Source organism: Pristiophorus japonicus, chromosome 7, assembly GCF_044704955.1.
Source record: "Pristiophorus japonicus isolate sPriJap1 chromosome 7, sPriJap1.hap1, whole genome shotgun sequence".
Lineage (NCBI taxonomy): Eukaryota > Metazoa > Chordata > Chondrichthyes > Pristiophoridae > Pristiophorus > Pristiophorus japonicus.
In genome coordinates this window covers 76854689-76868549 of record NC_091983.1, presented here as the reverse complement: position 1 = coordinate 76868549, position 13861 = coordinate 76854689, and the positions used below count along the sequence as shown (strand labels likewise).

General features: G+C 44.4%; 1 long non-coding RNA gene across 1 annotated transcript in view; it reads left to right on the top strand.

The window, feature by feature from the left end:
- The window catches only part of LOC139266792 (uncharacterized), a 69536-nt gene extending 58583 nt beyond the window's left edge, over window positions 1–10953 (top strand). The window contains exons 3-6 of the long non-coding RNA XR_011593772.1: window positions 4735–5039; window positions 7151–7234; window positions 9885–9983; window positions 10266–10953. This is a non-coding gene — a long non-coding RNA (uncharacterized lncRNA). The remainder of the gene's footprint in view (window positions 1–4734; window positions 5040–7150; window positions 7235–9884; window positions 9984–10265) is intronic.
- Window positions 10954–13861: the final 2908 nt, after the last annotated feature.

Genomic DNA, 13861 nt, shown 5'->3' with positions numbered 1-13861 from the left:
TGTGTGCAGTGCCAGAAACATTTCCATGATCTCATTAGATCTGGAAAGACAAGAACAAAGCCACATTTAACCCCATCCTGCTGTGCCTCTTATCACATCTCCATCACTCTGCCTTCCCAACCATTCTCCTGCACATCAACATAACTTGCACATCCACCCATTCCTCTCCCTCTATCTACATTATCACATCCCCATCTTACTAGCCGCCCCTCACACTCAGCCTCATCCTAATGCAATCATACCAACTAACAACATGCAAGGAGCCCACTTGGCATTGCCACCCCAATTCATCAAAATCTCCCTCAATGATGAAACCCTTACATTCCATCATTCTCATTCACTCTCACTCAATTTTCCCTTCTTTCCCTCCTTGCAGGAGAAGAGAGCGCACAATCAGAGGGAGAGGGAGAGAACTGGAGGTGGGCCTCCATCATTTGCGACCCTCACAACAGCAGAGGAAGCTGCATTGGAGTCTCAGGAGTGCCTGAGCAGTTGGAGCTGGGAGACGGAGAGCAGGGGGCATCTCAGCAACCTGGTGACAGAATTACATATCATGCATTACATGGCACACATCAGTCACTTATATAGGGACTGATGTCATCAGCCACTGAATGGTCATCTTGTGCATAATGATATGTGAACCCATTCTTCATATGGCATATCTAACTCATCTGTTTTACTCTCCCACAGGTCCATCAATAGCACACCCCCGCCCTCCACTGTCTAGGGTGAAGAGCAAGATGTCTCCTCAGAGGAGCCTCCAGCCTCAGAGGGTGCAGCGTCATCAGACATAAGCACACCCAGCACCAGTGCAGAGAAACACATCTCGGTGGGTCCAACGCAAGATAGTGTTGTCACCAGGTCTGTCACAAGTCACAAGTGAGCAAGAGCAGATGGTGGGGACAGGGACAGCAATGAAGACTCCTTGCTGGAGGGCATTGGATGCTCCCAGCTCTGCTCAACTGCATGCAGACACTGAGTCTCAGGGGCCATTCATAAAGAAATCAATTCTGGAGGTGCAAGAAGAAGTGCAGGAGGCTCTGTTAGATTTTGTAGCTGCGATGTCTGCAAATGTTTAGAGAATAGAGGAGTCCATCTCCAACATGATTACCACCGTGTCGCAGGCAATGGTGGCTGTAAGCATGGTCTCTATAGAGAATAGTGGCAGAGGCTCATATGACTAGGAGGCATATAAACATAGACTTGGGTCCTCATGGCCCCACTGATGTGAAGCAAGGAGCTCACCAGCTCCTTACTAGCAGGGAAGTGTGGGTGGCCCATGAGAGGGATGATGGTGAGAGGGGAGAGGGAAGTGTGGGCTCATCTCAAAGCACTTACACTTCTCCCCCATTGCCTCCCCATCAGTCAGAGCTCAGATGGCTCCTTGGATCATGGAGGCTAACTCTGCCCCTGCAGAGTCGCAGGAGGAGCAGACTTTGGTGGGGCCATCACAGGCTCTAAAACCCAGAGGAGATCTGCCAAGAGTGTCTAAGCAGTCGCAGCAGGGAACTGAGCAGTCTGCCTCTACCTCTGTTGAAGCCACAGGGTTAGCACCTCGCAGAAGCACGCGGAAGAGAAAGATGACACACAAGTTGATTCACAAAAGTAGCTACTTGGATATTTTAGTCAATGTTAATGACAAGTTTCCGCTAATGTGATGTCAATCATTAAAATCTTTATTTTCACCACTTTCTTGTCTTGGACAAATTTGTGTGCACTTTTGGAAGTGGCTTAGTGAGTTGCAGTTAACGGTGAGACATAATGGCACCTGCAGCAATGGTGGCCAATATGAAAGGAATGGCTTGGTTATTGAAGGGACTCTTTTTGGTGTTTCTGTGGGATGGGGCCACACTGTTGCAGCCATAGGGGTGTACTGCGTAAATCTAGACATGGTGAGGCCATCCCTGGCACCCATGCTGATGGAATAGATGGCAGGTCAAGTAGAGTTGACAGAAGTAATCTGCCACTGGTAAGAGAGGTTCTTCCAATGCGGTGACACTGGATGGAAACCTTGCTAGAAAAACTTGCAGCCTGCAAAAAGTTAAATCTGTGCTGGCAATGCAGGGAAATTTGAAAAGTCGGAGGAAAAGTTTTTAAACTGTCTGACAATTACCTGTTAATGATTTCAATGAAGTCGCCTGCCTCTGCCATCTATTCCATCACATGGGTGCCAGGAATGGCCTCATCATGTCCAGATTTACTTCACTTTACGCAGTACATCCCTATGGCTGCAACAGTGTGGCCCCATCCCACAGAAACACCATAAAGAGTCCCTTCAATAACCAAGCCATTCCTTTCACATTGGCCACCATTGCTGCAGGTGCCATTATGTCTCACCGTTCACTGCAACTCACTAAGACACTTCCAAAGGTGCACACAAATTTGTCCAAGACAAGAAAGTGGTGAAACTAAAGATTTTAATGATCGGGTCACTGCCGCTCTGGCAAACGCGCCTGAGGGAAAGACACATGGAGGCAGGATGACGCCGGGTTCCCGACTCGTTCCAACCTTTTTCAAATTTCCCATCTGACCCGCCACCGATCACACCCGCACAGAGCTCAGAAAATGCCGTCCATTGTGCTTTTGCACATGTACACATGTGCACACCTGTGCTTTCAGGTACTAACCTGGTTACACAGACAGGATTACGTGTACCTGTGAGTAGGTTCATGTGTCAGTCTATGCATATCTTTCTGTGTCTATTTAGGGAGTGAAGGTAATGTTTTGGCAAGTCATAGTTCACAAACTGAACTGAGTGAGGTGAACAATCTGTTGAAACTTCTTTCTGGTTTATCCTCAGAGGTTGCAAAATATTCCCACTCCTAGGGCCCAATTTTCCCCAACCCCTTTTTTCGGTGCAATTACCCTTAATGCGGCGACTTTGCATGCTGGAAACGGCGCCGAACAAAATTGGCCCCATCCTGCCTGCTCTGCTGAGTCTCCCGTGTCTAGCGCGGCGTACATAGTGCAGTGGGGGGCAGAGCAACAGCCCAGCGCAGAAAACACTACCGGCAGCTGTCCGCATGCGCATGCGTGTTCTGCGGGCTGTGAGCAGGACCCGATGCTCGTAGCCCCTATCCCTGGCCGAAGGGATGCCCCGATGTTCGCCGCACCCTATCCGTGGCCTAAGGGATGCCCCGATGTTCGCTTGGTGAGTGGGGAATATTCTGCAGTATTTATTCAGGGTCATTCAGAGTTGTCAGAAATGGAGTGCAAAGGTTGGGAATTTGGTAAGTGGGAATTCGGCGCAGAGAGAGGAAGGAGGTTCTGTTTTTTGGTTTCAATACTTGTAGTGGTTCATGTTACATATTTAAATATTTCATATAATCTACCTATAACTTAAACTAGATCAAGTAATGAGTTAAAAAACTATAAGCAACGTAGATTAAATTGATGTTAAAAGGTTGTTTCCCCTGGCTGAGATTATCCACTTTGGACCCAAGAAAGATAGATCAGAATAAATGGTGTGAAGCTCAGAACTGTGGTGCTTTAAATGTACTAATCTGCGCCGAATTCTTAACTGCCCGCAATATTTTTCAGAGCTGGCCACATTCGCTGACCTAAGTCGATTTGGAGTAAGTTTTAGCTGGTCAAAGTGGCATAAATGGCCAAAACTGGCGTAAGTGGCTGGGAACGCCCCCTTTTGAAAAAAAAAACTATACAAAATCGCACCTGAGTTACTCTGGAGCAAATTTATTGGGGAAAATGGTGTTTTTTAACTTATGCTAGAAAAACTAACTTACTCCAAAAAAATTGGAGCAAGTTATGGCCAAAATTGGGCCCTTATTGTTTAACAGTTGATACTTGGAAGCTTTGGGACAATAACTTTGCAATTACTTAAAATAATTTTATGGAACCTGTTTTCCACATTAACTAGGCCAGAAAAGTCACATTTATTAATCTTTGCATATTTCTTTGCTCCCTGTACCAGGTAAATTAGTTCAAATGCCTATATGTTTGTCTTTGTTTTTCTACACTTGAGCCGCTAACAGACCCTCTTAAACATTCTTTGTCCTCTCAGCATCTTCAATCAATGGGGTCATTATTCACAATCCTCAGTTGGAGCTGTACCAACTAAGAGTGCATATTGGAATTTACTGCATGAACTACGCACAGTTTTTCTGACCATATAATGGAGGCCAGACAAGGATGCGCAACAGAGCCAGAATTTCCTATTAGTGCTTTCAGCAGGCAAAGATCCCTGCCACAACCACAAAGTTGGAAAATTACCACACAAGACTCATTGTAGTTTTCCAACTAATTCTTTCCTAGGTTCTTAAACCATTGAATTGCTAACTTCTTACGATATTTCCTTCCTCAAACAATCTGCAGCTCTTAAAACTCAAGCTTGGCATTACATAATTACTACTTTTACCTTACCTCCTGTTTTTGACCTTCGTGATATCTCGCACTATGGGCCTTGATTGTTCACCTAGATTTCACAATTGAAAAATAGCAGTGACTGGCAAGTAAAATAAATAAATATTCATCAACCAGTTAAAATTATTGTAAACCTTTAAAAAAAAATTTTTATTAACATGCATGAAGATAATACATATTGGGAGCAGATAGTTTAAAAAAAAATGAACAACTTCTGTCCTGACAGTTTGAAAAAATATGTTCCTTAACTAAAACGGCTAAAGATAAATGATCTGGCATCAGACAGGTTCTGATGGTATACAAGCTTGATTAGTGATGTGTTAGACTATGTTATGAAACTGATTATTCTTTCAGTTGGATCCAGGCAGTAGAGCACGCCGTGCAGCAGATCTCATCAAACTTTCTTGTGTGACAGCTACCAAAGATCAGAAGTGAAATGAGTTCCGACAGTCTCAATTCTATTCCCAGTTGACATGAATCCACAGACCTTGAACCTAATATAGTTTTAGCAGGCTTGGAAAGGTACAGGACCGGCTGATTAGAGGATGGATGCATCACGCTAGAGTGCAAACGTGTTGTCGTGGCGTTTGAGTTGGGATGCATCGTTGGTGCACTGCATCCAACTTTGTCATCCTTCACTCCAGTGTTTGTAGCTGTTGGTGAGTACAAAATTAAACAATAAGGCTCGCTGTACTTGTCATCTCTTATTTTAGAGACCAGTTGTGGGCATTTTACGTCATCAGCAGCAGCTGTATGTAATCCATAACCAGTTCCTGGCTAAGCATCAGTGTGCAGGCAATTCAATAGTGATAAGACTTTTTAATAACAATCATCTCTTTTCTGGTATTTGAACCACGAATACTGCTTTAATAGATAACACAGTTTTTATCTGAACGTGCAACATTCACTTTTTAAAATGTTTAAATTTAATGGGTTTATTCTCCTTTTAGAGAAAAGTCAAACTTTGATTTGTTAAAAGCAATGGTAAATGAATTGCTTTGACATTCTGCTTGCCTGGTGGTAATTGCATAAAATGTGTAAACTATTTACAAATGTCCTTTTTCTGTGGTGTTAAATTTATTACTCTTGGCACCAAGATTGCAAATGTGCAAGATATATTTATGTTCTTTTCCAATAAGTGAACAAGCATTTATAGTCAATTAAAAAAATCTATCTGGGCTTTGCTGTTAAGCCTGCCTCATTTATCTCATTTAGAGTGGTGGAAATAGCATAGCTTGCGGTGTCCTGTATATTTCACGGATCAGTGCTGTCTTTGTTAACACATTTCAGGTAGTGACACTGTGCACAGTGCTGAAAGCTGATGTGTCTGTATATGTTGCTGACCTTCAGTTGTGAGAACGTCCCTCCCAGCTCAAAAAATGTACCTCATAAAAAGCTGTATGTTTTCCGGAGAAGCAGACTTCCTCTGAAATGAGTTAGATGTGAAACTCATCCATCCTAATTGCTGCTTAAAATGTGTGTTGATATAAGTGGATCTGCTTCAGCATAGTGCAAATTGGCCAATTTTAATTCCCACTGCTCTGTAGCACCAATTTTACACTGATGAGTGCAATGATCCCTTGATCTGGTTTAAAAGGAAGATCGTGCTACAACAGGTAGGTATGAATTGATTTTGATCAATTTGATCTGAATAAAATATGATCTGTTGAGTCAGTGTGATATGAGAAACCATGATCTGATCCGATATTACATATTCTCTGAGATAGTATGTATTCTAATGGATTTCTCTCACTCTAATACAGACGTTATAATCAACACCTTCAATAGCACATAAATATTTGATCTGACTCCCACAAACAATCACAGCGATAGCCTGAGCTACTTGTTTCTCCTTTATTCTCCTTATCTTTTTGGCCATTTGTCATTCTATTTTCCATTCAAATATGTAAACAAAATATGTCCACATAGGAAGAATATGCACAGATCACATGTTGAAATTAGGGGGAAGAAATTGGGCTACTTTGCACCTCCTGGTAGCACCCCCAGGGGAAGCTAATGAGGCGCAAATGAGTTTGCGACTGGGTGAGGTGCTGTTAACGACTCCCGCCATATTGGGCGTGAGTTTAGCGACGGCGCTACAACGTTGCATCTCGATCTCCTGCACTCAGAGATCATGACATCACCACCATGCGCATTGCCCCGTTAGCACCCCAGCCCCTAACTTGGGTTTCGCCCCCTGCAGCTGTGCAGACGATAACAGAGGACGCATACCGGGCAGTCAGTCGCTACCAGAGTGAAAATTAAAGTGTAGGTGGCCGACTGTTGAAAAAAAAACTCACCTTTTCGTTGCCGCTCCGGATGCAGTTTCTTTGCAGGATTGGGGCTGCAATCACTCAGCCCACCATTCTGCTTGAGTGCTGGGCTGATCGTGCAGCATCCCTGCTCTGCTCTCCAGTGGTCCAGGTAGATGCCTTCTTCTTTGGCAGAGTATGAGGTTTGGGCACTTCCCTTTAATTGAGAGAAGAGCCCCACGGACACGGCAGTGCTACGCGGCCCACTGCGTAGTGTTGTTGAGGTGTGTGCCCCGTTACCGCCCCAAGAAGGAAGTGGAGCTCCACTACCTTCCGGGGACAGTAATCCGAATTTATCAAGCACAACGTTTCGCATCTCCCAGATGTTACTGCCCTCAAACGGGCCGATACGGAATTTTCAGGCCCAAACACCTTCACCGACACCTTTAATTCTTACTCATTATCGGTTGGATTCTGAAAGAGCATATGGCAATTCTTACTTTTGTATCTTTGTCTAGAGCCAAAATCCCTGGAAATTGATATAATCGAAAATGCACAAGATGAAAAAAGAAGACAGAGGAGTTAAGATGATTATCTGAAAGGTGAAAAAAATCTGTCTTTCCTTGGTCATTAATTGATAAAAATGTTATCACCTTGATATTAATCAATTATTTGCAATGTAGTTGGATCATAATGTGCTTGCAGTCATGATGTTACTGTTGGAGATGTAATCATTTTAACTCTGAAGAACTCTGTCCTCTGGAGATTGGATCAAAACTACCCAAGCCCATTTCATCTAAACCTTTAACAGTTGTCAGCAAGAGATTTTCATCTCATCTCACCATCGAGGCTCAATTTAAATTAAAATCCCACAGTTAAGAAGACAATTGTAACTCACTGCACCACATAGATTTAATCTAAAGTGTTTTTAATTATTGTTTCTCAAGATGTTTAATGAACTGGAAATGTGCTGTAGATTCTCATTTTTTTCTCCATACATAATTGCACAGGTGAAAATATATACCTTTCTGTTTTATTTCATGCACCTATGTCTGCGCAAATTATTATCAATATCATCTCCTTAAGTTAAGTGGCTCCCCTCAAACTTTGTTGTGCCATTTGCAATTAGTTTCGTATTTTTCATTCAAATAAATCATTAACATAAATGATAAATACAATTCATGCATTACAGCTTTAACTTTTAATCAAAACTTATGGAATACAAGATGAAATAAAGCTAAACACAGCAATGAAACTAAATAATATAGTACAGTTGTTGTCGGCTTTTCCCCATTTTAGCAATGCCACTTTGAAAAATAAAACTCTCCATGATATAATAAAACCTGACTTGGTTTATCTAATTTTAGCATCAGGAAAGTCTGAGTGAATATAGGTTTGTACTGAGATTTCATTGCGGACTGTTGTTTTATGTTGCTACCCTCATTTTGGTTGACAAGATCATAATTAATGAGCATATGCAACATGGATTTTATATTTACTGCTGATGTGAAAATTATAAGTACAAGGTCATACTTTTATGCACCAATATAAGCTGATAAGATATCTGTAATTCATGAGGATTACTTCATATTAGGGAGGAAAACAGTATAATTTCCATTTTATGAATTTCTTAGGCTTTGAATCTATTTACATGAGCTCAAAGAAGAGAAAATAAGGGAGGAAATTTTCTATGACACCATCTGAACAATAATGTGGGGGTCAGATCGCCCGACTGCTGTAGAACTCATCCGATTCTCATCGCATTGATTTCAACAGGTGGGCACTCTGCTCCAGCACATTACTGACCAAGTGATGAAGTTGAAAATCATACCGAACATCTCTAATACACAGATGACGTACTGACGTCTTTCACTAGTCTCTCTCTAGCATATATACTTTCAGCAAGATCAATGACAGTCTATGATGCTGATCTCCTGCACTTCATTTATTTAGCCTCTTAGCACTGAACATAAAAATATTTACTCTTGGGAACTATCAAACCTCTGTAATTTCTCACATGTTTGAATTTGTAGCACAGTTATTTCAGCAGTATTTCTATAATAAATGATCATTCACTAACCCTTCAGGCCTTTTATCATTTTCCATTACTACTTCCTTCTGAAAGAATATTCTGTAAATTGCATGGGGATGATTTTAATCATATGCTAAATACAGGTGTGAATACAATCTATATTAATGACTTGGATGAAGGGATTGAGAGTAATGTCGTCAAATTTGCTGATGATACAAAGATAGGTGGGAAAGCAAGTTGTGAAGGGGACACCAAGGCCCCGAACTTGGTGGGAGCTAAGGCCTGCCCGTTTCACATTGGTCCCCGGGTGGAACATTAGTTTTTGTCGCCCGCTACAGCTGGGGCCAGTCGAGTGGGAGTTTAGTCGCGGGTCTGTCGGCGGCAACGGGAGCGACAGGTAGCAGGAGTCGGTCGGCGGGAGAAGATGTGAACAGACGGCAGCAGCAGTGGGCGGTGGGTGCAGGCCTCTCCACACGGCAAACATCGGAGGCTGTGCACCGCGCATGCGCGAGATTTAGATTTTTTTTTGTATTTTCTTGTGGGCAATTTGAATATATTTATGCTTGGGGTCGTGACAGGGGTCGAGTACACACCACACCCGTATTGCTTGCATGACATCCGACAGTGGCGCCCTCTGATGTCTGGTGACCCCAAGCATACATAAATTACAGCGATTACATCACTTTTCCCCCAATTGGGGCTGATGGCACAGCTGCCCATGCACATAAAACCTCGCTACTCACTTGCAGCTGCCAGTTGCGGAGGCGTCAGATTTGGAGAGAGAAAAATAAGATCATCATCGGCCATCCATCTAAGAAAGCTGTCATGAGTCCAAAAAAAGCTTCCAAGAAGTCTAATGGAGGGAGGCCCAGAGCTCCCTGGTTTACTGAGGTGGAGCTGGAGGAAGTTGAATGTGAGGTGAAGAGGCGTTATAAAGACCTCACCCGGGATGGTCGTGGCAAGTCTGCACCACCCCACTATAAATGCCTTTGGGGGAGATTGGTGAGGCCATGTTCTCAGTGGGCAACATTGTGCGGGATGGAGACCAATGCAGGAAACAATGGAACAATATTGTTGTGTCAGCAAGAGTAAGTAAACATGTATGCCCTTATTACTCAAAAACGGTTTTCTGTCCGTTGTGTCTGTGTGTGTGTGTGTGTGTGTGTGTGTGTGTGTTGCATGAGCAAAACGGGTAAAGACTGCAACTTTTATATCTGCAGAAGAAAAGAGCATCCAATGCATCAAAGCAGAGCGGCATGGGAGGGGGCCCATCAGATGTCATCGAGGTGACTAGCCTAGAGGAGCGTGCCTTGTCTATGGTGAGTGACCACCCCCGTGCCACCACACAGAGTGATGCAGATCCCTTGCTAGAGCATGGTTAGCGTATCTGAATCTTCGGTCTGTGTCATGCTCATGTCATGCAAGGTCATGTAATGTTATGTCAAATGCTTTTTACTGCACTGTGTGCCACTTATTAATGGTGTGCTCATATAGCAATGGAAGTCCTTGAAGTAAGAATGTGAAATGTGACGGATCACATGTCAGCATGACCAACCTCACGCCCCTCCGCTATACACTTAATTGTTGTCTTCTACTTCCAGATGGTGATTCGGACAGCACCGATCAATGCACCCCATCTACCTCTGACTCACAAAGACTGTGTCAAACACCAACGCCTTCCACCTCGACGCCATCAGCAACCCAACACACCCACTCCTTCCTCCACCCCCCGCAGATCACCCAAATCCACCGCATCCACCTCCACCACCCAGAGTCATGAATACTAGGAGGAAGAGGAGGGAGAAGCCCCAGTTTTCATTCCACTTGAGGTCGAGGAGTTGCAAGAGGAGGACTCCAGCCTCCTGATGTTCGGCCAACATCAGTTTCGGGGTCCGACTTTTTGGGCTTCGAATCGGACGACACGGGAACAAGTGTTGGGAGGCACAGAAGCCATGCTGGAAAAGCTACCAAGCCGCAATCACCCACGATAATGCAACAAACCGATGACATTGAGGATGGGTGGCAGCAATCCAGGAAATGGTCCAGTTGTCGAGGACGAGTGTTGAGATCGGCCGAGATCTGCTGCAGGCCGTGGCTGGGATAGCTGCCAGCATCGCCACCTTTGCGGAGCATTCTGTCAGTATGTTGTGACTCATCAGTGCGGTGAAACGAAACACCGACTCTGTAGAGGCCATGCCGCAATCAATGCTTTCAGGCTATTTCATGCAACCCTCCGATGACACACCAGTGAGGCCAACAGATCCTGAGGAGCCGGAGTTGCCAGTGGATTCCATCTCACCTCCTACATTCTTTCCAAGATGAACAAGCAGCAGCGCTCCTGCTGCCCTCCTGCACAATGTCATGGAGCAGAGGCGGTGAGGGGAAGGGGTGCAGGTCACCGTGGTGATGGCGGAGCCATGAAGAGGAAGATGGGCCTCACATCGAGGGGGGGAAAGAGAGGTGGTGGTAGTGGATAGAGGGTTGGGTGTTGGTGCTGGTGATGTTGTAAAGTATTCATTAAGTTGTTGCTGTTGCTTCATATGGTTCATTTGGATTGTCACTTGACTGGTTTTGAAGATAATGTACACCTTTTTGGATTCACTTGTTTGCATGTTCTGCCACTTGCCATGCTGCACTATTCAATACAGACATATTGTTCACCAACTCTTAGTCGTTGTTTAAATTTATATCATCTGGAGTACGTGCTGAGAAACTGACAAATCTCCTTCAGGTGAACTGGTTTCTGAGCAATATCTTGGCATCCACATATGATGCGACTCTTTAATGGGTCCTGTCATCAGGCGATCTCACAACAACAAGTAAGGGTGACCAATGCAGGAAGGCTGCCATTGAATGAACTTCAGTCCACATTTTCTGAGGTGCAACATCACCGAGCACCACCCCTGATATGACATGTTCTTCAGTGACATTGCAGTCCATTATATATATTTTCCCGATTTCTATACTTGAGGTCATGTTGTTCTCAGGTTCACATCCTTCCACCTGACAGAACCTTACATAATTTCATTATTGCCTTTATACTTTGACATAAGCTCATACCATCTGACACTCACATTATCTCAATAAATCTGTTGTGCCTGCAATGTTGTAAAAACCCTTATAGCACACCTCCATTGAGCCTTACTGTATCTCACAGATCATTTCCACTTCCTATACACATCTGCCCTTCAGCAGAGCACTTTTCATTTACATCTGTGACGTCTTGCTGTGCAGTTTAATTTCCATCTGTGAACTCATTCTGAGGGTGTGATAATGGTGCAGCATACGTATGTTACCCGGGATGTGCAGCTCTGGACCACTCTGCGCGATTGTCCCTCCCGCCCGATTTACAGCCCGCTCAGGCCAGCTTTTCCCAGCGGTCGTTCTGGCGGGCGGGAGTAACATCTTAGAGGATCCCAGACCACCAAAATCACATTTTGTGAGCCTCTGGCATGGGCGGGCGGTAGGAAGTTGTGCCGGTGGTACTTGCCCGAAGAAGCTCCCGTCGCGCGGGACCTGGGTGGCACATGGGCAGTACATGAGGAATCTCGGCAAAACCATTTTGGGGGGGCACTACCTCGGTGACTGTGGGCGGTATTGGGTGACTCATTGACCAACTTCAGCCCAAAGAATCTGTAAAAGGATATATATAGGTTAAGTAAGTGGGCAAAAATTTGGCAGATGGAGTATAATGTGAGAAAATGTGAGGTTATCAACTTTAGTAGGAAGAATAAAAAAGCACATTTTTACTTAAATGGAGAGAGATTACAAAATGCTGCGGTACAGAGGGATCAGGGGGTCTCGTGCATGAAACACAAAAAGTGAGTATGCAGGTACAGCAAGTAATCAGGAAGGCAAATGCAATGTTGGCCTTTATTGCAAGGGGGATAAAGTATAAAAGTAGGGAAGTCCTGCTACAACGGTACAGGGCGATGGTGAGACCACACCTGGAGTACTGCGTACAGTTTTGGTCTCCTTATTTAAGGAAGGATATGCTTGTACTGGAGACAGTTCAGAGAAGGTTCACAAGTTTGATTCCTGAGGTGAAGGAGTTGTCTTATGAAGAAAGGTTGAGCAGGTTGGGCCTATACTCATTAGAATTTAGAAGAATGAGAGGTAATCTTATTGAAACATATAAGATTCTGAGGATGCTTGACAGGGTAGGTGCAGAGAGGATGTTTCCCATGGGGAATATAGAGCTAGGGGGCATAGTTTCAGAATAAGGGGTCGCACATTTAAAACTGAGATGAGGAAGAATTTCTTCTCTCAGAGGTTCGTGAATCTTTGGAATTCTCTGCCGCAGAAAGCTGTTGAGGCTTGGTCATTGATTATATTTAAGGTGGAGATAGTCAGATTTTTAAATGGTAGTGGAGTCAAGGGTTATGGGGAGTGGGCAGTAAAGTGGAGTTGAGGCTAAGATCAGATCAACCATGATCGTATTGAATGGCGGAGCAGGCTTGAGGGGCCAAATAGCCTACTGCTGCTCCTATTTCTTATGTTCTTATGTTTGTTCTATGTGAAGTTGCCGGTGCTTCCCCTGTATCTGCCTGAACCCTCCAGCGGGAAACCCGACCCATTTTCAGGCTTAGACCTCATTACAGTACAGTCGGCAAGCTCAATGAGCACCAGCGGGCATCACTGAACCAAGGGGGCCACAAATCTGGCAGATCCATGAGCAAGTCAAGCCAGAATCGGGAGTGAGGTAGGGGGTGGTGAAGGGAGTAGGGGAGGTGCTTCAGGGGGTCTTACTCAGTGGCTGGCAGCTGGCTGCAATATTATTGTGGGACCATGAGGAATTCCCCCCGCCCACCCCACTACCTCATGCCTGGCGAGCTGCCTCGGGCAGCGACTAGCATCTGCAGTTTATCTGATTAATATTATCTATAATATTAATGAGGCCGGCAGACCAATTTCCCATGGCGCTGCCACCAGCCTCTTTAGGCACGTGCAATGCATCCCAGATTAGACCTTGATTTGGACATGATTCAATTTCTAGGCCAATTAATTGCACTATGGCTTTCGATATACGGCATGGAAATGGATTAGATTTCCAATACAGGACTGTTTGCCTTCTGGATATGAAAAGTAGGAAAATCTACACAAATATAACCTCAAAATTACTGTGTGTGGTAATGCTTAACACAGTTGTATGACATTCATCCAGCTGCTATTCATCTGGTGGCCCCCGTGACCTGCG